Genomic DNA, 23,540 nt, shown 5'->3' on the forward strand with positions numbered 1-23,540 from the left:
AGCACTAATTCAGATGATCATGGCTACTCTTGATGATCAGTTATTTACACTTCTCCACTTGTGGTTGGGTGCTCCTCTGGTTACCTTGTCACTCACTACTTTGTACATGCTAATCTGTCATTGAACAGTTTGGTGACCATCTCCTTGGTTGTTTACATGGGCCCTTGTGCACAAGGACCCTCTAGGTCGTCCAGCATATTTTGACCTCTCTGTCAGATGTATATACCACTCAGCCTTGTTGCCTCTCAGGCTAGGGTGGTTGTTGATGCCACTGAAGAGGCTAAGGACATCTACATCTATAAACTGTTAACTGCAATCTCAGAAATGATTTTATTCCTCTGAGTTGTGAGTCATTTTTAGTGTTTGGTCATCTTTTGCATTTATCTGTTCTTACAATTGCTGATGGGATACAATTGCTAAAAATGGTTTGTCCAAAAAGCTAGCAAGGTAAATATCAAGCCAAGAAAGGTTGTCAGGCATTACGCTCATGTCTAATGCACCTACCATACGCAAGGAAATTTTGACGTCAAAAAAATTTGACGGATTTGACGAATCGGTTTAATTCATCAAATTTAAATTTGTCAAATGTTTATAAGCGTCCTTAAGGTTACGGTATAGTCACGGGCAATCATTCAAAATTTTGAATGCCTATCGATACTTTTTGAGAAGCCCAGAAAACCAGTCTAGCAGCGTGAAAAGTTTTAAATGAAGGTGAAGCTCTTCATATTTAATGTTTTTATGTAGCTACAGTGTAGTTTGAGGGCTACACTGTAGCTACATAAAAACATTAGCTACCGCAATACTTCTATTCCATCTGTATATAGACGTCATGAGCAACAGAAGAAGAGGGAGTATGGTGACCGTGTCCGTGAGGTGGAGTTGGCACTTACTTTTCTCAACAACTGGGGGTATGGGCAGGGAAGCAGTCACCTTTTATCGCCGTTTAGCCGAGTTACTTTCCAAACGAATCACCATGACCTACAGCAGCACTCTTGCGTGGATTCGTTGTTTGTTGTCCTTTTCTCTTTTAAGATCTGCAACTATGTGCATCCGGGGAAGCCGTTCCATCTCTTACAGATCATCTGATGCTTCCCCGGAACTGGGCCTTGTAAGTGGTCCTAGGGACATTTAATTGTCCCCATTATTGTTGTTTCAGTTGTGTCCAGCACACATGCCTTTTGTGCTGGGGGTGGTAGGCGGGAATTTTAAAAAAAAAAGTGTAGTTTGAGGCAGGTGGAACACTACAGTTTGTTGTAGTAACACAAGTAAGCCAGCCCATACATCGCTCAGCTCCAGCTGTCACTACCATGTTTTTCTGCCGCCAAATACAGCAAAAGCTGTAGGCTCTATTGGCATTTCTGGGGCATAGTGATGCTTTATTTTAAATTTATTAGGTCCTGTGGAAGCGTTTTTGGCGTGTTTCTTCCCAGTGATTCAGATACAAGCCTTCAAAGAGCTTGTTTCACTCGAAAAAACTACTAAAAGTTCAATAAAACGTCTATACAACCAGTAACTTAAAAAATCGCTTCCACAGGACCTAGATATTTTCATTGTTTAGTCACCTGTGTTGAAATTATAAGGATTCAGTAATCTGTTAGTCTGGTTTTTGGCGGCGCGTTTTTATAAAACATCGCTCTATTGCGGACCACACACCCAAGAACAGTCGTTGTTCTACAGTAAAAACAAACAAGCACAATTAGTTGTATTGCTAACACAACACAGTTGTTGAAATTATTTATCCCTACTTGGTTTAAAGCAGGTTTCGTAGTTTGTTCCGCCCACGTATTTTAAACTATTCCGTAACCTTAAAAGTACAGGTTTTGCCTACAATTTCTTGAGTTCGTCAACATTTTATTCGTCAAATCTGCTAAAGTCTGAATTCGTCAAATTTTTCTTACGTCAAAATTTCCTTGCGTACGGTATCAATGTTAAGCCCCCTTTCCCCGGGTAGTGTGGAACAAATTCTAGGGTCAAGGGCTAAGAAGCTTGTCAAAAACTCCACTACGTCCCCACCTCCTAAGATAGGGTGGCACCACCCGCTCCTTTGCAAAAAGTAAGGGTCTGGTGAAATGCAGTTACCATGTCATTTCAAAAGGAATTACTGCATACGTAACTGCTGGTTATATCAGATGATTGCCCTTTAATTTGAACAAAAGCCAAGATGATGTATGTGTGAACATCATCGGCATGCATTATTGGCTACCACCAAATAATAATTGTGAGCATCAGAAATGGGCTAATACCAAATATGAGCATCAGAGTATCTGGGTGGGCAGCGCCAGACTACTCCTAAGAAAGATTTCTATAGGGGATTTGATTTGCCTATAATATTTTTGCTCAACAAACTACCTTGGTCAAAAGACGCAGGGATGGAGCAAGACACAGATGTCATTCTCAATTGGTACATGTATATGGGCCCCTGCTTGACACTGATGGTACAGACTTTGGTAAAGTTCGTAGTTATACATGCTTGTTGTAGTTTTGGTAATTCACTGTCCATTGTAATATGAAGCCATGTGGTTTTTATATAGGCACATTGATAGGCATAACTACCGTATAGCCTAAATATTTCGAGGGGGAAAATTTTCGCTGATTTTGCGGTTTTGGGTGTTATCAGCGAAAATTTTACCCTTGAAATGTTTTAACCTCCATATAGTCCAATACATTTTGGGAGTGTTTGCAAATCCTATTTTTAGCAACATAGCTCAACCTCGAAATATTTAGGCTATACGGTATCTTGTCGGGAGGGGCGCTTATAATCTCTAATTGATAAGCGCCACCCCCTAGGAAACACATGGAATAGGGTCTGGGCGTCGTGTGGGCATTAGTTTCAAGTGGACAGACCGCTTTTCTTTGTCACTGGGTAGGGAGAAGAATGACAGAGAAGAAAAGAACGGAGTCTGGCCACGCGAGCTAGCCGGGGTATCTATTATCTATGGCTAAACTAAAAACCCGCATAATCAATAGTCTAGTCTAGTACCCTATCTTACGAAGTGCGATAGTTACAAGCTCACTTTACAATGATCACTCCGTCTTGTCGCTCACAACTTGTCATCCGTAGATTTCCTTTAGCCACACTGGGAATTTGCGGTGATTAGCTACTTATGACATCACCTTGCAGTGTGGCGACTAAGGAATGTACTGCAGATAGCTGAGGGATCTGTGAGCCTTGCTTCTCAAAAACTGACATTGTGTCCCGAAGTCCCGGATAGACTAGTACTATAGTAGTAGCTGGTCAGACAATTTAGTAACTTTAGGCCAAACACTTGTTAGACACCAAGACCAAGGGAACTAAGCGATTTAGTAACCCTGATGGCTCGAGGCTGTAGCGTCCCGAGCGCGCTACTAATGGCCAGAGGGGTTACTAAATCGCTTAGTTCCCGTTGGTCGCGGTGTCTAACTTATTTAGACTATGGTTTAAAGTACTTAAGGTACTTACCTCAGGGGCGGATCTAGGATTTATAAAAGGGAGGGGCTAAGTCAAGGTAATAATCTCTTGGGTAGAGGTGTTTCCCAGCATGCGAAGCATGCTGGAACTAGGGGGGTCTGGGGGCATGCCCCCCCAGGAAAATTTTGAAAAATTGATGCTAAAATACTGCAATTTGGAGACATTTCCACATAAAATCCCTAATATTTTCTGCCTGTAGATATTTTATATACTGCCTTTAGATTATAGGTATGGCTCTCTGAAGCATTTTGCTAATGGAAAAGTTTGGGTAGGTACGGACAACCAAGAATAGGTGCATGTTAGAATAATAATGTTGAAAATTTTGAAATTTGAACAATACAAGATTGAATTTGAGAGCATTTTCAATGGTAATTGTGTACCTGAATTAAGTATTGCCATACATATTAACTACACAAGTAGATGAATGAAACCCTTTAAACATGCAGACCAATGCACTTCATTGTATGTAGCTATAGGTGCAGGCAGATTTGGAAAAATTCCATAACAGAACCAACTAAATGTTTCCAGTGAATGTTCTATTAGAGTAGTTAGCTGACTGCTCTATTAGAGTATCTCGATCTTGTACGCCTCCAATGCTGATCCTGGTCCTTGTTGCATAAACTTTAGCATAAATCCACTGATAATACATAAATCCACTGATAATACCTTGGAAAGATGTTTATAAGGTGGTTTTATGAGTATTTGTACTATTAGTGATCATATAATTATGCTAAGACAAAATTTCATTATAATACTAAGCATATTGATCAAGTAAAGCCTAAATATGAAGGGGGGGCTTCAGCCCCCAAAGCCCCCCCCCCCCCCCCCCCCCTGGATCCGCCCCTGTACCTTTATAGCTAGAGCATGAGTGTGCAGTCGAAACACAACCGTCAAAAAATACGCTTTATTACGCGTATTTAGTTGCCGGCACAGCTTGTTTTCCCGCGAAGAAACAAGCGCTTCTTCCGGTAGAACACCGTCTGACTACAAGCGCTTGTAGCTGCCAGATGCAATGCTCTTTCCTGTTTGCACTGGGGGTCACGCAACAACAGGTCCTAGTCTCTCCCACAGCACTAACCAAATTCGACAGGTGCAGTAAGTTAGCAACGAGCTACAAAGCACTGAACAAAGTTGGTGAGTAATGGCAAGGTGGTTTTGAGGTGTGGGTACAATTTGTTTCAAGCCATATTAGTGTTGCTAATTAATTTGCACAACTAGACAAAAGCCCAAACTTGATAATTATGTTGTATAAAGTTGTGCACTTTGGCTGCTGTTTACACATACAGTAAGATGACAAATAGCATTTTTGCACACTTTAAATCAACAATTTCTAAAACAGTTATCTGGTGGAGACTTCCTGTGCCAGAATACTGCTGCCACTACTCCGAGTTGACCAGAGATGAAAGTTTGTACCATCAAATTCAGCAATAACTTGAAACTGCTTGGGATACAGCCATCTTCAAGGACTCCATTCTTAATGTGTCCAGGGTAAATCCCGCATAATACTGCTCCTGTCGTGGAGATACACAGAGGCCTGGTCATCCATTACAGTCCTAATCCTGTAATAGTTTCAAAGTACATCAAAGATACAACTGGATGTACTAGCCGTTAGAATGTAGTATTATTAAATGTGAGGTAAATTGATCAAAAGAAAAAAAATCACACTAAATTCTATTGAGGAATGGATAGCTAGCCACAAAGAGAGCTCACAATACCGACCAACTTACCAAGGCCACTTTCATCTATCCAAGTCATTGCTATTTCAGAAGGGCCTTCTAATTCCAAAACGGAGTTATCATGGTACGACACTGCATCTGGTACAATCAATTTGTTCTGGCAGCTTTTACAAACCAAGGTTACCTGTACAGTACAAATGTCACAAGTACACATGGGTACAATACAGTTTCTTACAGCAGTAATGAAAAAAACTTCCGTGACATTTCCCACATACATACATACATGCTACAAAAGTACATTTCACACCATCAAAATCCAGCAAATACAATTCTCAGCGAATTCAGAGTTTAGAAAACAACAACGCCCATCATACTAAATCAGGGGGTGCTAACAGGAACAAAAGTTTGTAAAGCAGAGACTCATAAAAGAGATACCGCACGACAAGAAAAATTGATGAATCTACATTTCAGTAAATTAAATGTCCTCAAAAATCAAGAAATTGTAGATCTAAACATACTTTTAAAGGTATTTATAATTTAAAATATCCTGCCTTATGGTAATCATCCATTTCGAGTAACTATCAGTGATTACAAATTCAAAACTTCAAGGAGTTATTTGTATTATTATATTACATATATACAGTGGAACCTCTCTTAACAAACGCCCCAAATTAAGGACACATAATAGAAAAACCTCCCTAATAAGGACAAAAACTTGGTCTGTTTAATACATTTTTTACCTCTGAAGAGGAAAACCTCTATATTACAGCAAAAATGTGGCCAAAAATTCTAGGTCCCAAAATGTCCGTAATAGAGAGGTTACACTGTAGTAGCTCCGTGCAATTATGTACAGTGGTAAAGCACCATTGTAAAATACATTAAAAATGCAACTACAGCTGGTCTAAATAAAGACTGTAAAAAAAATTCAGGTTACCGTGGGACAATATTTAAGTCCACATAACATACAGCAATGTTCTAACTTGCCAATATTTGCTGTAAGCAATGGGAAGCCCTTACCATTGGATGTGAAATCACAAGTTGCTGAATCCAGTTGCACTGCAAGAGTCTGACCTAGTAGAAGAGGTTGTACCTGATGATTTATTTTTAATAAGTACACCACTGTGTGAAACTAAGATAGCAGTAATGGTTATTATTTTGAAACTACTGTAACATGAAATTTTAGTGGGATAAAGAGATTGTATGGATTTTGCAGGCATCTTATCTACAAAATTTTATCATAGATAATGTAGGGAGATGTCTTTCCCATAGTTTTATGTACAGGCAATCCTTGTTACGAGTCCAGACTATCTCACAAACTCAACTTTGTTTCTTCATGAATTATCTTGTTAGTTTCTTATCACTTTTACATTGGGTGAGTGTTATCACATCATGGTGGCATACAGCCAGTTTGTTTCAAACTTCATCGTTACGCATGGTTCCGCAGGTATAGCACCAATATTTTTTTGTGGCACTATTTCTAAGCACCAAGACAAGATATGAGAATTTTTTCAGTATCAACTAAATGATTAAAGATTTATATGAAGATTATATTTGTGTAAACTGAGGCTGATACAGTTGACTACTGAACCCGTAACGGAGATTGTCCATAATGATGTCACTGTTGCGAATCTTTACTTGTACTTGATTTTAGTCCATGTACAAAAGGTGTGGAACAACTGAGACATTTTCACAATTGAGAGATCTATATCTGAACTACAAAAATTTCTTTCAAAAAAGTTACTTTTACATTTTGGCAATCCACAAAAGTTGTTTAACACCTTATGGCACTTAGTCTCGTGTAGCCAGACCCTATTTCTCTGCACGGCGCTTATCGATTGGAAATTATAAGCGCCTGCTCCGAAAGGGTCTGGGGACTCTACAATAGAAAAGTTCTGCCAGCAAATCACCTCTGGATGGGCGAGCGTTGATTGGTCCTAGACCACTTTCAATAGGTGTGGATGACCACAGTTGGCTTCATCCTCAGCTAAAGGCAAGGCTTCAGCCTGTTCAGACTCTACAACCAAGGAATAAGATTTATTAAATTTGTTGTAACGAGCGTGATCGTGTCTGAGATGCGAGGTGAAATATACAGTTTTGCCTCCAGACTGGCATGCAACTCGCAGCAAGGACTCGCAGAGAAAACAACAGATGTAGCTGGTAAGCCGGGAAGGTAAAAGTTATTATAGCTATGCATACTGCCGTTTTCATTGCTCAAGCTGTCTGCATGGAGGTGAGATTGCGCATATCACCTCTCGTCAGCTCTTTTACCTTTGTTGTAGAGTCTGAACAGGTTCAGAAGCCTTGCCTTTAGTTGATGATGAAGCCAACTGTGGTCATCCACACCTCTTTTGAAAGTGGTTTAGGGCCAATCAACGCTCACCCATCCAGAGGTGATTTGCTGGCAGAACTTTTCTATTGTAGAGTCCCCAACCCTTTCGGAGCAGGCGCTTATAATTTCCAATCGATAAGCGCCGTGCGGAGAAATAGGGTCTGGCTACGCGAGACTATATGGCACTGTGGTATATGGTTTATTGTGTATAACAAGATACTGAATAACAACCTCTTCTATATTAACGGAGTACAAATTCGTTTCACAAATGTATAGTTTCATACAGCTACTACACGTGCTCCATACAAACCTTATCACTTTCGTTGACTCAGATTTTGTGCACTCTTTTTCGTTTATCCACAGCAAAGTGAAATCGGGACTGAGTAGTAAAATTCTTGTTCAGTTCTAACACTGAAAAACTCCCAGCCCACACGTTTCAAGATTAAATAAACGGCATAATTATCTTCATAAATCATCTCTTCAACTGCTTTTATTCGAAAATCTGCCAGAAATTTACTGGTTGAACGCCATTTCTCTCGTCCGCGTGGCCTGTCGAAAACGCCATTTTGAACTTCTTGTAAATTGCGCGTGCAACTAAAATCGCCGTTTTTTGACGGTTGCGTTTCGACTGTGTGTGGGGTGAAAGAGCAATGCAGAACAACGGAACGGTTTCTTCCTGAAGTCCTTACAGCGCCCACAAAAATAATTATTCGACCGGTAACCAAAGCAACGGCTAGAGCTACAGTACATACGCCGGTTTAGTCTACTATTTGTCCAGAATTATTTGTGGAGCACGGAGAAGAAGACTATTACAGTATTATCAAGTACTGCAGTGTGCCTTTCATATTATATCTATTTATCATGTACAAAATTGCTTGAGGGCGGGTTACTAAATGAACATGTGTAGGTGACTAAATGAGCATGTCAGGTGACTAAGTGATTTAGTAACCCTGTAAATGAGCTGTGGTACCATAGTCTAAATTTCCTTGTTTCCCGTCACCCGCCCGCGTGCCACTTTGCCACCACATTGGTAATAATTATTGCCGGCTTAACGAGTTATTTCTGTGCTCAAGATCGAGAGAGAGAGAAACCATCATTATTGATGAAAAAAGCATGAACAATACAAAAATAAATAAAGGGCAGTGGTTATTGAACCGACAGTCACGTGAAACCCATGGAATTGACTTGTACGGGCTATGAGAAGGGCCAGATGATTCCAAACAGCAAATCAAACGCTATAGAATCGGTAGGGGCGGATCCGGGGGGTAGGGGGGCCAGTGCCCCCCTCCCCCCCTTCAGAATTTTTTATAGTGTTGCTCACTGAACATAGCTAGGCACTTTAGACATAATTCAAACGTTTTAAAACTATGTAAATATAATAAATCTGTCTCTAGCAAATTATTGTGGGGAGTACGTTTGCAGGCTTGTCCTTCTGTACGACCCTGTCATTTTGACATATAGATAATATTACCCATATTGACATAGCATTACAAGGAGAACTAGGTGGGATAGAACGTTTAGAAATCGAGATATTCTAATAGAACAGTCAAGAGTAACAATTATAAAACACTGTTTATCATTTTGAACAACTAAAAACCTGTTCTAAACTGAGTTAATGACTCTATCCACACCCTAGTGCCTATGCTTAGAAATTCTCTGTAGATGCAGCTGCACATCAAAAGCCAGATATCCTTAAAGCTTTCGTGATGCTTGTGCAGGGGACCTTATGCTAATTTCAGCCAAAATTAGCACTAACATCTATCTCAAAAAAAGTCAATTTTTTCAAAATTTCTTTATATAGACTTTATAGCTATAACAGCTCAGTAACTTCCAGCATTGAATTTTCATAAGCATTTAGCTACAAATTTTAATCAAAATTGCCACCAAACTCTATCTCACGTACAATGTTAAATTTTCAAAATTTCATTAGGGAGCAGTTTAAACTAATTCTCTGTCCAGTGTTTGAACTATCAACATATTTCAGTCAAAATTGTCACCAAATTCAATCTCAGAATGTTAATTTTTCAAAATTTCTTAGAGAGCAGCCTAGGCCTTTAGCTACACTAATTCTGGTTTTTAACTCAGTATCTTCCAGTGTTTGAACTGTTAGCAAATCTCAGTTAAAACACTAAATCCAATCTCACAATGTTAAATTTTCAACCTGAAATTTCCTTATGGAGCAGTCTAGGCCTTTGCACTAATTTTGTTTTTAACTCAGTATCTTCCAGTGTTTGAACTGTTAACAAATCTCAGTTAAAACACTAAATCCAATCTCACAATGTTAAATTTTCAACCTGAAATTTCCTTATGGAGCAGTCTAGGCCTTTGCACTAATTCTGTTTTTAACTCAGTATCTTCCAGTGTTTGAAGTATCAACAAATTTCAGTCAAAATTGTCACCAAATTCAATCTCAGAACGTTAAATTTTCCTGTGGGGGAGGGCATGCCCCCAGACCTCCCTAGAAAGCTCATGCTTCGCATTTCACGGAGTGTACTTTGCACACTGTGGAGTGACTTCTATGTGTGCTCCCCCCCCTTAGCAAAATCCTGGATCCACCCCTGAGAATGATGATTATTGAATCTAGTTAATCACGTGATTCGTGCACTTTATCGTTCCGTGAATTTGATTGTGGGACTCGACATGAGGCTCCTCCACTCGTGCATCAGGAAATGCGGTGGAACCATGGATGGCCACGTCAAGAATTACAAAGTATACAGTTAGAACGTTGCTAGTCAAGAAGGCTGGCCACTGATAGGGCTGTTTGTAGCTACTCAGTTTTTCATACATCAGAGACTCCAGGACATGCTAAGTATAAGAGTAGTGGAAAGGCTCAAGAATAGCCTTGTAAAATATTCCTGTATTCATGGAGCAGGACTGGAAGACAGTTGTTAAAGAGCCAGTCAACAGCTGGTCTAGTACAACAGAATGTAAGTGTTTTGTGTACGGTGAGATCACTTATGGTGCAGTATTTTAGTGGGTGAAAATTGTACCGTGCATGGCACTGGTTTGAATTGGTATGAATGTGGCGTGTTTGCAGTGGCGTAGTCCCACATCACTAATTGTCCATAACCAATTCAACCATTGTTTGCTCTTCCATCACAAACTCACCGTGTAGCTATCTAGTGCATAAGGCCAGACAAACTTGATTAATTGTTTCTCATCCCCCCCCGCATCCCTATTTACCGCACCGCCTCTAATTTCATTATTGCTGTTATCAATCACGTGCACACATATTTCGACGCTAAGAAGGCTGGCTATTATTTTACAGTACAGCAAATGTCACTTTTACCTCAGAACAGGTGGTAAAATGTAAGTTAATAGTTATTAAAAGGCTTTGGCTAACCTTTATGATAACAGACAGCTTGATTTGGATATTATCCTTAATAATGAATAATGAAAAATGACCTCCCGCCCACATGGAAATCTGAAATTTTGTGGATGAGAAACAAGCAATCAAGTTTGCCTGGCCTAATAGTGGTAATTATCTAACGTTTGAAACTTCTTGTGACCTGGCCAGTAGCACTAGCACCAAAGGTAGCTGCAACATTGACTCACTCATGGCACGTGACAAAAATATTTGTCATGCATGCTAATCATTATTCTATAATAACTTACTCACGTGATAGTACATTTTCAAAATTTTGTTTGAGACTAGTGACCATCTGAGACTGTCATTCAATGATGCTGAATACAGCACTACGAGGTGACAAAGTGTCGATGTTGAGAGTTTAATGTAAGAGCTATGCTTAGTTTAGTCATTCTTAGTGGAAGTGTGCTGAGGTGTGCTTGTGGCACCAAAGGAACCAGACATATATCTACGTCTATTTATTGTACTTTAACAGTTTGACCAGTGTTATAAAACTGAAGGAAGCAAGTTCTGGCTCACTAGGGGAGGATGGGGGTTAAAGCTAAAGCCGAAGTGTGGATGAAATCAGTGTGGCCAGGAGTGCAGCAGAGGCTGTGTCTATTAACGTAAGTAGCTACATACATCAGTAATTCTACTACAAATGTTTAAAATTATATAGTTTCTACTTGATTGTGGACAAATGTGTTGGAATACGTGAGATAGAAAGGCTCAATGATTAATACCTGTGGTGATGACGTAGATTATTCATAATAAAGTAGCTACATAGTTATGATTTATTTAGCATTATGTAATACCACATCTTGGCTTACCCATGTTTGGGTCATTAGCCGCAATCATTTTGACAATGTTGAGCACTTTGCGGGTGTCTACCCACTTTACCTTCTGGCTGGCTACGCCACTGTATGTTTGTATATTTGTTGAGGTGTTTGACAATGCATTTATTAAATTTATGTCTCTCAAGGTATACTGGGATACCTGTACAATTAGAAATCTGTCATTTTCTATCACTTGGTGTAGTAATTCCTACTGGGTGCTCTAATCTACAGTTCTCACAGTCAGTATTGAGAACCAACATTTTAGAAATGACCTATACATCTACAGCAGAGGCAATAGGTGTAGGGATAATGTAGCAATGAAACTGACACAGTATAGCTTCTTGAAGTATGTAGGCTAACGGAGCACATGCCATTCTGGGGTGCAAGAACATTGTGATTTTAGAAGGTATAATGGATTCTCTGTGTTGGTGTAAATAAAGCAGTTCGCACATGAATTACTTAGTAATTAGAAATTACTTGGTAATTAGAAAACAGTTCGAAGTCCTCAAGAAAATGAATCTTGGTACAGAATTGTAATCACAGGAGGTTGGTCACACATCATAACCCTATAACATGAGATTACTTAACCAAGCATTGTTCCTGGTGTTAAACAGCTAGGAATGCAGCACGTTGTACTAAGAACTCTCTGGTATGTGCATATAATTTGTCCTTCAGAATATTAAGAGGTGTCAATGTTAATAGAGGTGTGCGATAATCTTGATTAGTATATGATAGTTTATTTATCTAAATAGTAAACTTCTTTAAATTACTTGTATACCTAATGGTGTAGACACCTCCTGGGGGTTCCAACTCTCCCACCACTTGACGTAGTGTTAAAAATAATACGACTTTTTTTATACTCTTCAAATTGTAATTTGCTCACTTTACTAGTTGCATTATTGGCAAAGAACTAAAATACGTATTTGTTTCAATTTTCTAGATATATTAGATAATTGAGATAAGTTGAAAGGAAATATTGAGATATTTAATTATGTCATCGCACACCTCTAATGTTCACCTGAGATCACGAGATGAATGACGCGTGACCAACCTTGCAGTACTGTATGTATGCAGTTAAAACTGTAATCAAATGTTCGAAGTCAACTGAAAGAGGATATATGCTTGCAGTGACATGCAACATAGAGAAAATAATATAATTTGTACCACTTGATTCATTACAACTGCACCTTTTCCATATACTTTGCATGTAGTGCTGGAATGCTTTACATGTAGCTTGCATTATTAACACTTTCAATTTTAAACTCTGGGATGATGGATTAATATTATTAAATTAATGAATCAGAAAATTAAGAAGGCTTGTTCAGGATGCTGAACACAGGTTTCAAACTTATTTATATATATTGACCAAGATGAGTATATTGATTGTGCTTCTGAAGCATCTGTTCCAGTGGCATTGGTGCATCATGGAAGTACAAAGCACACAAAGTGTCAATGCCATAAGATGCTAAATTTGTCTGTGAAAATTCATATTTGGTTTTCATGGAAGTAACCAATGTTTGCAGTGATGGGGCATTTGGGACAAATTCCTCCCTTCTGTGGCCGGAAGAGGCATATTTCTTTGATAGAAATTCTATATACAGTAGCTTATCAGACCAATATCGATTTATATAACTGCATTTTACCATTTATTGCAAACTCAAAGTTAAAAGAGGGTAAAGAGAAATCAAACTGTCACCTGGCACCTTCGTACGTGTTAAGCGCCTCTAAAAATAATTATTGTATTGCTGGTGTTTGAGACTTTCATTAGTTTCATAGCCTTTTAAACAGATTTTAAGACTTCACAACCATCTGCAAAGGCCATGATGACAAAAATCAACCTACTAAGGAGTGATCCTTGCTGCTTAAAAAATATAGCAACTAACAAGAGAATCTGCTCTCCCCAACCACCTACAATTTGTGCCCCTCCCCTTGCCAGCTCCTGGATCCGCCCCTGGTTTGAGGAGACAATGCACACAAGAGAAGATTGCACAAACATCCAGAGCTCAAGCATACGACTGCAACACAGCAAATGTACAATGTATCATCCATTCAATGATTGACAAAACTATTACTGAACTAAGCATTGTTATTAAGCTAAAATACATTACATTAAAATCACAGCTACTTTCACTGAACACCTCAACCAATATATTTTATGATAATGTGGTGAATAATATACAAGGGAATGTGAACATTCCAGGCATTCTCAACTGTATACAAATGATTGCAAGAAATATCATTGCACTAACATAATTAAAGCCAGTACTTTGTCAGTCAGCAAGGCAGCTATGAATAAGTGTTATATAAAAGGCATGTTCCATTTCTATAATAATAAGTCACAAACATGATGACACATGAAATATTTAGTAATACATTTTAATGCATAAACTGACATATACAGTAATATACTACAATGTAGCATAGCCAGGTCAGTCAAGAGCCACCTCAGCCTAATCATTCAAACACAATAACTTTCAGTGGAGAACCCGAGATCTTAGAACCTGATGTGGATTAACTTTGTCCACCATGAATGTGACGGCAGATGATTCCCTAAGGAGTATTACTACATAAGTGGAGGATCAGCTTCAAGGTTCAATCATTTTGTATCCTGCAATTAAATTCATGGTTGATGTGATTATTGATTACCATCTTATCTAGATTTGTTAATACTCCATTCCCACAATGTTAACTAATTTTGGATTTGGCTCTTAGTCCTCATAAAAGTCAACCTGGTAAGTATTACGTGACAGAGCATTGTTGAACCAACTTTTGTTTCAGTGCTAATTGCCTTTTATGGTATCTGCCACATGTAACTGGCTGAGCAAAAACCTGACTAGTTTACATTTTTCTTGAGTAATTTCTTTATTCCTTAGGGGAAAATCCAGTTGCAGTGAGCTATTCAATTTTCAGCCTCACCTGTTGAATACATTTGAACTTATAGTGATATATAGGGAGTAGGAACAGCAAAACTGTCATTTAGTACAGTGACCATATATTTAATCAATAAGTCACTAGTGCAACAGTCTATGGAGTTAGGACTTGACTCTGCATTTACCATGAACTGGCAAATCCACCAAAGAATAATTTTCAACCTAAATCTACCCATGCTTGCAAGAAGGCTGTTCAAGCTTATAGAAATGAGGACAAAAAGGTTATGCTTTACAACATACAGGCTAACACAATGGCATATCACTTATCAATTTGTGCCTTGTTTCACTGTTTACTGAAGCAACTACAATCGCAACATGCATAATTTTTTTGCAGAATGTATTGTTTACCCAACGTATTTATTACAAAAAATGCAAACTAGTCCGGCAAGCCTTTTTATAACAGGCTAATAGAGAAAACATGTTAGGTAGTGGATATTAAACTGATATTTAGCTAACTACTGTATCAGATAGAAATTCATTGTCAAGCACCTCAACTGAGCATAAAACACCACATGCGCACCAATCAAAACCAGTACCATACAACACTGCACCATAAGTGATCTCACTGTACACAAAACACTTACGTTCTGTTGTGCTAGACCAGCTGTTGACTGACTCTTTAACAACTGTCTTCCAGTCCTGCTCCATGAATACAGGAATATTTTACAAGGCTATTCTTGAGCCTTTCCACTACCCTTATACTTAGCATGTCCTGGAGTCTCTGATGTATTAAAACTGAGTAGCTACAAACAGCCCTATCAGTGGCCAGCCTTCTTGACTAGCAACGTTCTAACTGTATACTTTGTAATTCTTGACGTGGCCATCCATGGTTCCACCGGATTTCCTGATGCACAAGTGGAGGAGCCTCATGTCGAGTCCCACAATCAAATTCACGGAACGATAAGTGCACGAATCACGTGATTATTAAAGTAGAGACTAGATTCAATAATCATCATTCTATAGTGTTTGATTTGCTGTTTGGAATCATCTGGCCCTTCTCATAGCCCGTATAAGTCAATTCCGTGGGTTTCACGTGACTGTCGGTTCAATAGCCCCGGCGTTATTGAACCAACTTTCGGTTCAGTAACCACTGCCTATAAGTAGCTAGTAGCTATGTACAGCAACAATTTATATATCTTTAATAGCACGCAGGATATATGTTTAATATACATAATATGCATGCACAGTTACTAGTGGTGTGCCCCAAGGCTCCGTGCTGGGGCCTCTACTATTTACAATGTTTGTGAATGAGATACCATCAATTGTGTCAAGCCCTGTTCTAATGTTTGCTGATGACACAAAAAAATTTTCATGTCATAAGAAATAAGGATGACTACACCATGTTACAGAATGACTTGGATCTACTCCACAGATGGTCACAACAGTGGCAATTGAAATTTAATGTTTCCAAATGCAAGCATCTTCACTTTGGCCCAGCTCACCACCATGGCCCTTACTATCTCAATGGAACACTAATTGAACTCGATACATCACACAGCTACCTTGGTATTCTTTTTGACAGCCAACTAAAATTTCATGACCACACTGCTCAAGTCACCACCAAAGCTAACCGAGTACTTGGATTGATTAAAAAATCTTTTGATTATCTTGACCCTATCATGCTAACACAATTGTCCAGTACATTAGTTCGACCCATGTTAGAATATAACAATGCTATCTGGAGACCTCATTACGCCATTGATCAGAGAAAGATAGAGAAGGTGCAACGAAGAGCTACCCATCTTCTCCCACAACTACAGGATAAATCCTATTCTGAGAGGTTGACATTATTATCATTACCATCACTCCATTACAGACGTCTGAGAGGTGACCTAATTTTCCTTTATAAAATTCTTAACTACTTCAACACAGATTTTACTAATTTATATACTTTCTCAAATACCACCCGCACCAGGGGGCATCAGTTCAAGTTGTTTAAGGAATGGTCAAGATTGTTGTGTAGATCAAATTACTTTATTAATAGGATCACCAATGATTGGAATAGTTTACCTTCTTATGTTGTATATAGTACTTCAATTAATACTTTTAAATCGTTGTTAGACAGTTATTTACTAGATTCAAGTTTTATTTTTGTATAATACTTTGCATTGATCGGGTATACAGGCTATGCCTTTATCCGTATTTAATCATAATCACATGTACATGTAGCTTGTTGATCAAGACACACGATAGTGCGTCGTGCGGCCAAGTAGACTATGGGCGCGCGACAGACATAGTGTGTATTTTACAGGAACCAGGAAAACGCCGTTTTCATGCATCCGTAGCTCGATAGTGCCTGACCGGAAATTAACCATTGTTGCTGTGGTAATTTCCTCGGCGTGAGGCACCACCAGTTTCAAATTTCAGCTGAATCCGCCAAGCCATCACTGAGATATGTGTCTTCAAAGTTCGTCTTAGTTTCTTCGTATTTTTCTTCTTATTCTTCTTTTTGCAACACTTAGAAAAATCGCTATAACTGGCGCATGCTTTAGTTGATTTTCCTCAAAATTGGAGGGCAGTAAGAACGTAATAAAGCACGTTTACAATCCAATTTTCGTACTTATCGGATAAAGAACGAGGAAGTTATACGCGATTTTCGAAAAATTCGATAGCGATTTTTTGTCACGGCCACAGGGTAAATAGTTTGAAGGAATGACTAGAAAATCGGTGTGTACATGGAGTAACCTTCGTAGTGCAAACCTTTTGTGGTTTGAAGGAAATCGCACTAACAGTCATGGGGTTATAACAAAAACACCAATCATATGTAAAATGCGCACGATCAAGTTTTGTTAATAAAAAAAAGTAATCTAAACCAAAACAGCCAAGCTGTAAAAAAAGAGTGTGGCCCCCAAAAAGGCCAGGATGAAAAAAGATGTAAAATCCAAGGTGGCGGCCAAGAAATGGCTGTGATGGTAGGTTAATGGCAAAAAGTTTAATTACGACAATTCTTGAATTGCCTCCTCCACTAGGATTCGGCATCAAATTCACCTGAATTGTCGTAATTAAAATTTTTTCCATTAGCCTACAATCATGGCCATTTCTTGGCCGCCACCTTGGATTTCACATCTTTTTTTCATCCTAGCCTTTTTGGGGGCCACGCACTTTTTTTACAGCTTGGCTGTTTTGGTTTAGATATCACTTCTTTTTGTATTGTAAGCCACAAAGCCGGCCATTAACTGGCTTTGGTGCTTCCTTCTAACTTGTTTTTTTTTTTGCTTTTCTGCAAGAATTGTGGAACAAAGGAAGAAATTTTGTGTACAGCTTGTTGTCTGATTAAAACTATTTGTATATTTAACAATGAAAGATAATCACATACTGTAGGTAATAAGGTGACTTCTTATACATAACTGAACTGTAGCTGAACTCTTTTCAGAGTGACTTGTTTCTAGCTGAACTCTCTACATGGTGATTTGTTTCCAACACATATTTCTACAGGGTGATTTGTTTGTAGCTGATCCCTATAGGGTAACTTGTATCTAGCTGATAATGCTACAAGGTGACTTGTTTGTAGCTGATCTCTCTACAGGTGATTTGCTTGCAGCTGAACTCTCTACATGGTGGTTTCTTTGTAGCTGAACTCTCTACAAGGTGACTTCTTCTAGTTGAACTCTCTCCATGGTGATCTTTTGTAGCTGAACTCTCTACAGGGTGATTTGTTTGCAGCTGAGCTCTCTACATGATGGTTTCTTTGTAGCTGAACTCTCTACAAGGTAACTTCTTCTAGCTGATCTCTCTACAGGGTGACTTGTTTGTAGCTGAACTTTCTACATGATGGTTTCTTTGTAGCTGAACTCTCTATAAGGTAACTTCTTCTAGCTGATCTTTCTACAGGGTGACTTGTTTGTAGCTGAACTCTCTTCATGATGGTTTCTTTGTAGCTGAACTCTCTATAAGGTAACTTCTTCTAGCTGATCTTCTATAGGGCGATTTATTTGTAGCTGAATTCTCTACAGGGTGATTTGTTTGCAGCTGAACTCTCTACATAATGGTTTCTTTGTAGCCGAACTCTATGCAGCGTGATGTGGTTGTAGCTGAACTCTCTACAGGGTGATTTGTTTGTAGTTGAACTCTCTACAGGATGGTTTCTTTGTAGCTGAACTCTCTGCAAGGTAATTTCTTCTAGCTGATCTCTCTACAATGTAACTTCTTCTAGCTGATCTCTCTACTGGGTGACTTGTGTCTAGTTGTACACTCTACAAGGTGATTTGTTTGTAGCTGAATACTCTACAGGGTAATTTTTTGTAGCCAAACTCTCTGCAGGGTGATTTGTTTGTAGCTGAACTCTCTACAGGATGGTTTCTGTGTAGCTGATCTCTCTACAGGTGACTTGTTTCTAGCTGATCTCTCTACAGGATGGTTTCTTTGTAGCTGAACTCTCTACAGGGTGATTTTTTTCTAGCCGAACTCTCTATAGGGTGATCACTTCACAGCTGAACCCTCTACAAGGTGGCTTCTTCTATCTGATCTCTCTACAGTGTGATTTGTTTGTAGCTGAACTCTCTACAAGGTTACGTTTTCTAGCTGAGCTCTCTCTTGTTTCTAGCTGATCTCTCTACAGAGTAACTTGTTAGTAAAGCTGAACTTTTTACATGGTGGATTTTGGTTGTTAAATTCTCTGCATGAAGACTTGTTTGTAGCAGAATTTCTACAGAGTGAATTGTTTGTAGCTGAACTCTCTACAGAGTGCATGAATTGTTGATAGCTGAACTCTCTTCAGTGTGACTTGTTATAATTATACAGCGATATATTTGTAGCTGAACTCTCTACAGGGTGACTTGCTTGTAGCTGAATTGTCTACAATATTAACTGGTTGCTGCTGAACTCCCTACAGCTTAACTTGCAGTGTAATAGAAACCTATAATGGAGTGAGTCATGAACTAGCTGAATGCTCTTTTAGGGTGACTGTTCTATTAGAGTATCTCGATCTCGCATTTGCTACACGGAGTTGGCTTTGGAATCATAATTCAATGGTTTGTAAACCGATTGTTCTGTACTACTGTAACTGGTGTAAGGACTTTCTACGATGACTATTCCAGCTACATACCCATTTTCAGCTCACTGCTCTAAGCGGTTTGCTTGGTAGGCGTGAAAATTATTGCTATTTTTATTCACGAATCTCGATCGCGCAATTGTTACACACCTTCGGTTTTGAGTCATATTTCCATTATTTTTATTTCGATTGCTTTCAAACCACCAAAAGGCACTCCTACAATGGTTGATCTATCCACAAAACGATTTTCAACTCATTTCATGGAGCGGTTTACCCTGTAGGCGTGACAACAAATCGATCTTGTTTTACGCGAATAATTGGTCATAAATCCTTAACCGTTCATCAGATTTACACCAAATTTAATACTAGGATTTGCCTTTGGACTCCCTTTCTGTGTGCCAAATTTCAAGGCGATCGGAGTACGCATTTGCGTTTTATAGCAATTTTTACAAGTATGCAAAAATACGAAGAAAAAAACCCCAAAACTTTGGCTGCTCGTATCTAGGAAATGGCTTGAGCAATTTCCTTCAAATTTGGAATGCGGACTCTCCTAGTTGGCGGGCAACTCTGCAACACTTTTGGTTCCAATCGGATAAGGTATTACCGAGATACAAAGGTGTGAAAATGACGTTTTCTTTCTTCCTGTCAATATACCCACAGTGTGGCGCGCCGGCTTCTTGTGCCGCACGACACACTATCGTGTGTCTTGACACTTGCCACACCTACCAGGTAAACTAGTTAACGGAATCAGCTGAAATCAGGTAGAGAGGTAGACAAATCATTTTAGAACGATCTTTCAGTGGTTTAAAAGGAATGAGATTAAAATCCACTGAGCTACACTATGAAAGTGAACTAGGTGTAACATGTGCATGATCGAGATACTCTAATAGTGCAGTCACCCTAGCTAATAGAACATTCAGCTGCGCAATAAGTCACTCTATTAGAACGTTCAGCTATAATAAAGTCACCATATGCATGTAGAGAGTTCAGCTAACAACAAGTCACCCATAGGGAGTTCAACTACGTACAATCAAGTCACCTTTCAACTAGTATCAAAAACAAATAACTCTGTAGAGCGTTCGGTTACAATCAAGTCACCCTGTAGAGAGAGTTCGGTTCAACTACAAACAAGTGACCCCGAAGACAGTTCATCAGCAAACAAATCTCTTTGTAGAGAGTTCAGCTACGTTTCAGGTCATCCTGTAGAGAGCTCAGTAGAGATCAGCTAGAAACAATTCACCCTGTAGAGATCAGCTAGAAAAATATCACCTGTAGAGAGTTCAGCTGGAAACAAGCCACCAGTAGAGAGATCAGCTAGAAACAAGTCACCCTATAGAGAATTCAACTACATTTCGTAGAGTGTTTCAGCTAGAAATAAGCAACCCTGTGAAGAGTTCAGCTATAACAAACTCTATCAGTAGAACGATCAGCTGGAAGCAAGTTATCCTGCAAAGAGTTCAAATACATTTGAAGTCATCCTGTAGAGAGATCAAGTAACCTTGTAAAAAGATAAGCTACATTTCCAATGACCCTGTCAAAACAAATCACCCTGTAGAGAAATCTGGTAGAAACAAGTCACCCTGTAGAGAAATCAGCTAGAAACAATTCACCCCGTAGAGATCAGCTAGAAACAAATCACCCTGTAGGGAGATCAGCTCACCCTGTAGAGAGATCTGGTAGAAACGACTCACCCTGTAGATAGTGCAACAAGTAACAAATCACCCTGTAGAGAAATCAGCTAGAAACAATTCACCCTATAGAGATCAGCTAGAAACAAATCACCCTGTGGGGAGATCAGCTCAATACAAATCACCCTGTAGAGAGATCTGGTAGAAACAAGTCACCTTGTAGAGAAATCAGCTAGAAACAATTCACCCGTAGAGGTCAGCTAGAAACAAATCATCCTGTAGAGATATCAGCTAGAAATAAGTCACCTTGTAGACAGTTCAGTTGGAAACAAGTCACCCATAGAGAGATCAGCTAGAAACATACCACCTAGAGAGAATTCAGCTACATTTTGTAGAGTGATTCAGCTAGAAATAAGTAACCCTGTGGAGAGTTCAGCTACAAACTCTCTCAATAGAGAGATCAGCTAGAAGCAAGTTATCCTGCAAAGGGTTCAACTACATTTGAACTCACTCTGTAGAGAGAAAAGCTAGAAATAATTAACCTTGTAAAGAGATAATCTACATTTCAAATCACCCTGTAGAAAGATCAGTTTGATGATACAAATCACCCTGTAGAGAGATCTGGCAGAAACAAGTCACCCCGTGGAGAGTTCAGCCAGCAAGAAGTCACACTGTAGAAAAATCAGCTAGAAAAAATCATCTGTACAAAGATCAGCTTGAAACAAATCACCCTGTAGAAGATTCATTTAGAAACAGGTTACCCTGTAGAGAGATCAGCTTGAAACAAATCACTCTGTTGAAAGATTAGTTAGAAACAAGTCACTCTGTAGAGAGATAAGATAGAATGAAGTCACCATGTAGCACTACCAGAGAACAGTGCCATCAAACACCTATGGATTATCCATGAATAGTAAAATAATCCCCATAAAGTGCCATGAAAGTCATTTCATTGATATTTCATGGTACAGGTTTTTGCATTTGAATTCGGTGACTTTGCAATTGAATTCGTCCCGTTTGCAATTGAGTTTGTCGCCTTTGCAATTGAATTAGTCCCGTTTGCAATTGAATTCGTCAGCTTTGCAATTGAATTCATCGCTTTTGCAATAGAATTCGTCGCTTTTGCAGTTAAATTCATCCGTAACAAGAATGGCAGCTGGAGAAAACACGAAAACATGATGTAGCAGCTGCTACAAGAACTTGTTCAAGTACAACAGTAGTAAACAACTCTTTATAAGGCAATAATTCTTCCTCTACAGCCTCTCCAGAAACATTCCTAACTCTACTATGCCATTCGCGTTGGATGTGGTCACTCGCGAGCAAGTTAATTAACTTATCAGACAGATATCAGCTTCGCGTACTACCACCTCCAATTACCTTCTAGTGTCTCAAGTGTAACTCTCCATGGCGTAAATAATTCATCTCTTAATGAACGGTTGGTTTCTTGGAGCCGTTCTGTTTATGACGAATTGTAATGCAAACGCGACGAATTCTATTGCAAAACTGACGAATTCAACTGCAAAACCGACGAATTCAATTGCAAAACCAACGAATTCAATTGCAAACTGGACGAATTCTATTGCAAAACCGACAAATTCAATTGCAAACGGGACGAATTCAATCGCAAAGGCGACGAATTCAATTGCAAAAACCTGTAATATCCATGCCATGAAAACTCATGAAAAGCGGAGATTTCATGATAATTTCATATTACCGACAAATTATTTCATGGCACAAGAAAAGTTCATGGTTGCAGTGGCCATGAAATGTCAAATTTTCATAGGACACTGCCTATAAAAAAACTGACAACGTTGTCAGTTTTTATAGGCAGTGTCAATGAAAACTACATGAAATTTCATGGTTTACCATTGCATTTTCATAGGCTCTTCCCTGGGAGTTCAGCGAGAAATAAGTCAGATCAGCTAGAAACAAATATTACTGTAGAGAGATCAACTAGATAATTACTCTATAAAGAGATCAGCTGGAAACAAGGCACCCTGTAGAGAGATCAGCGTGATCAAGTCACCCTGTAAAAGCACAACTACTTTTCAAGTCACCCTGTAGAGAGCTCAGTAGAAACAAGCAGCCCTGTAGAGAGATCAACTAGAGAGAAATCATCCTGTAGAAAGATCAGCCAGAAACAAATCACCCTGTAGAGAGATCAGCTTGATCAAGTCACCCAGTAGGGAGTTCAACTACATTTCAAGTCACCCTGTAGAGAGTTTAGTTGGAAACAAGTCACCCTGTAGAAAGATCAGCTAGAAACAATTCACCCTGTAGAGATCAGCTAGAAACAAATCACCACATAGAGAGATCAGCTATAAACAAGTCACCCTTTAGAGAGATCAGATGGAAACAAG

The 23,540-nt window shown here is 39.0% G+C and overlaps 1 long non-coding RNA gene across 1 annotated transcript; it reads right to left on the minus strand.

The window, feature by feature from the left end:
* Window positions 1-4,734: 4,734 nt before the first annotated feature.
* On the minus strand, window positions 4,735-8,077 carry LOC136256253 (uncharacterized). The gene is made up of 4 exons (XR_010701402.1): window positions 7,764-8,077; window positions 6,142-6,195; window positions 5,176-5,308; window positions 4,735-5,007 (listed from the first exon to the last, which is right to left on the minus strand). It is a non-coding gene; the product is annotated as an uncharacterized lncRNA (long non-coding RNA).
* Between the last annotated feature and the right edge of the window lie 15,463 nt (window positions 8,078-23,540).

Source organism: Dysidea avara, chromosome 5 (assembly GCF_963678975.1).
Source record: "Dysidea avara chromosome 5, odDysAvar1.4, whole genome shotgun sequence".
Taxonomy (NCBI): Eukaryota; Metazoa; Porifera; class Demospongiae; order Dictyoceratida; family Dysideidae; genus Dysidea; species Dysidea avara.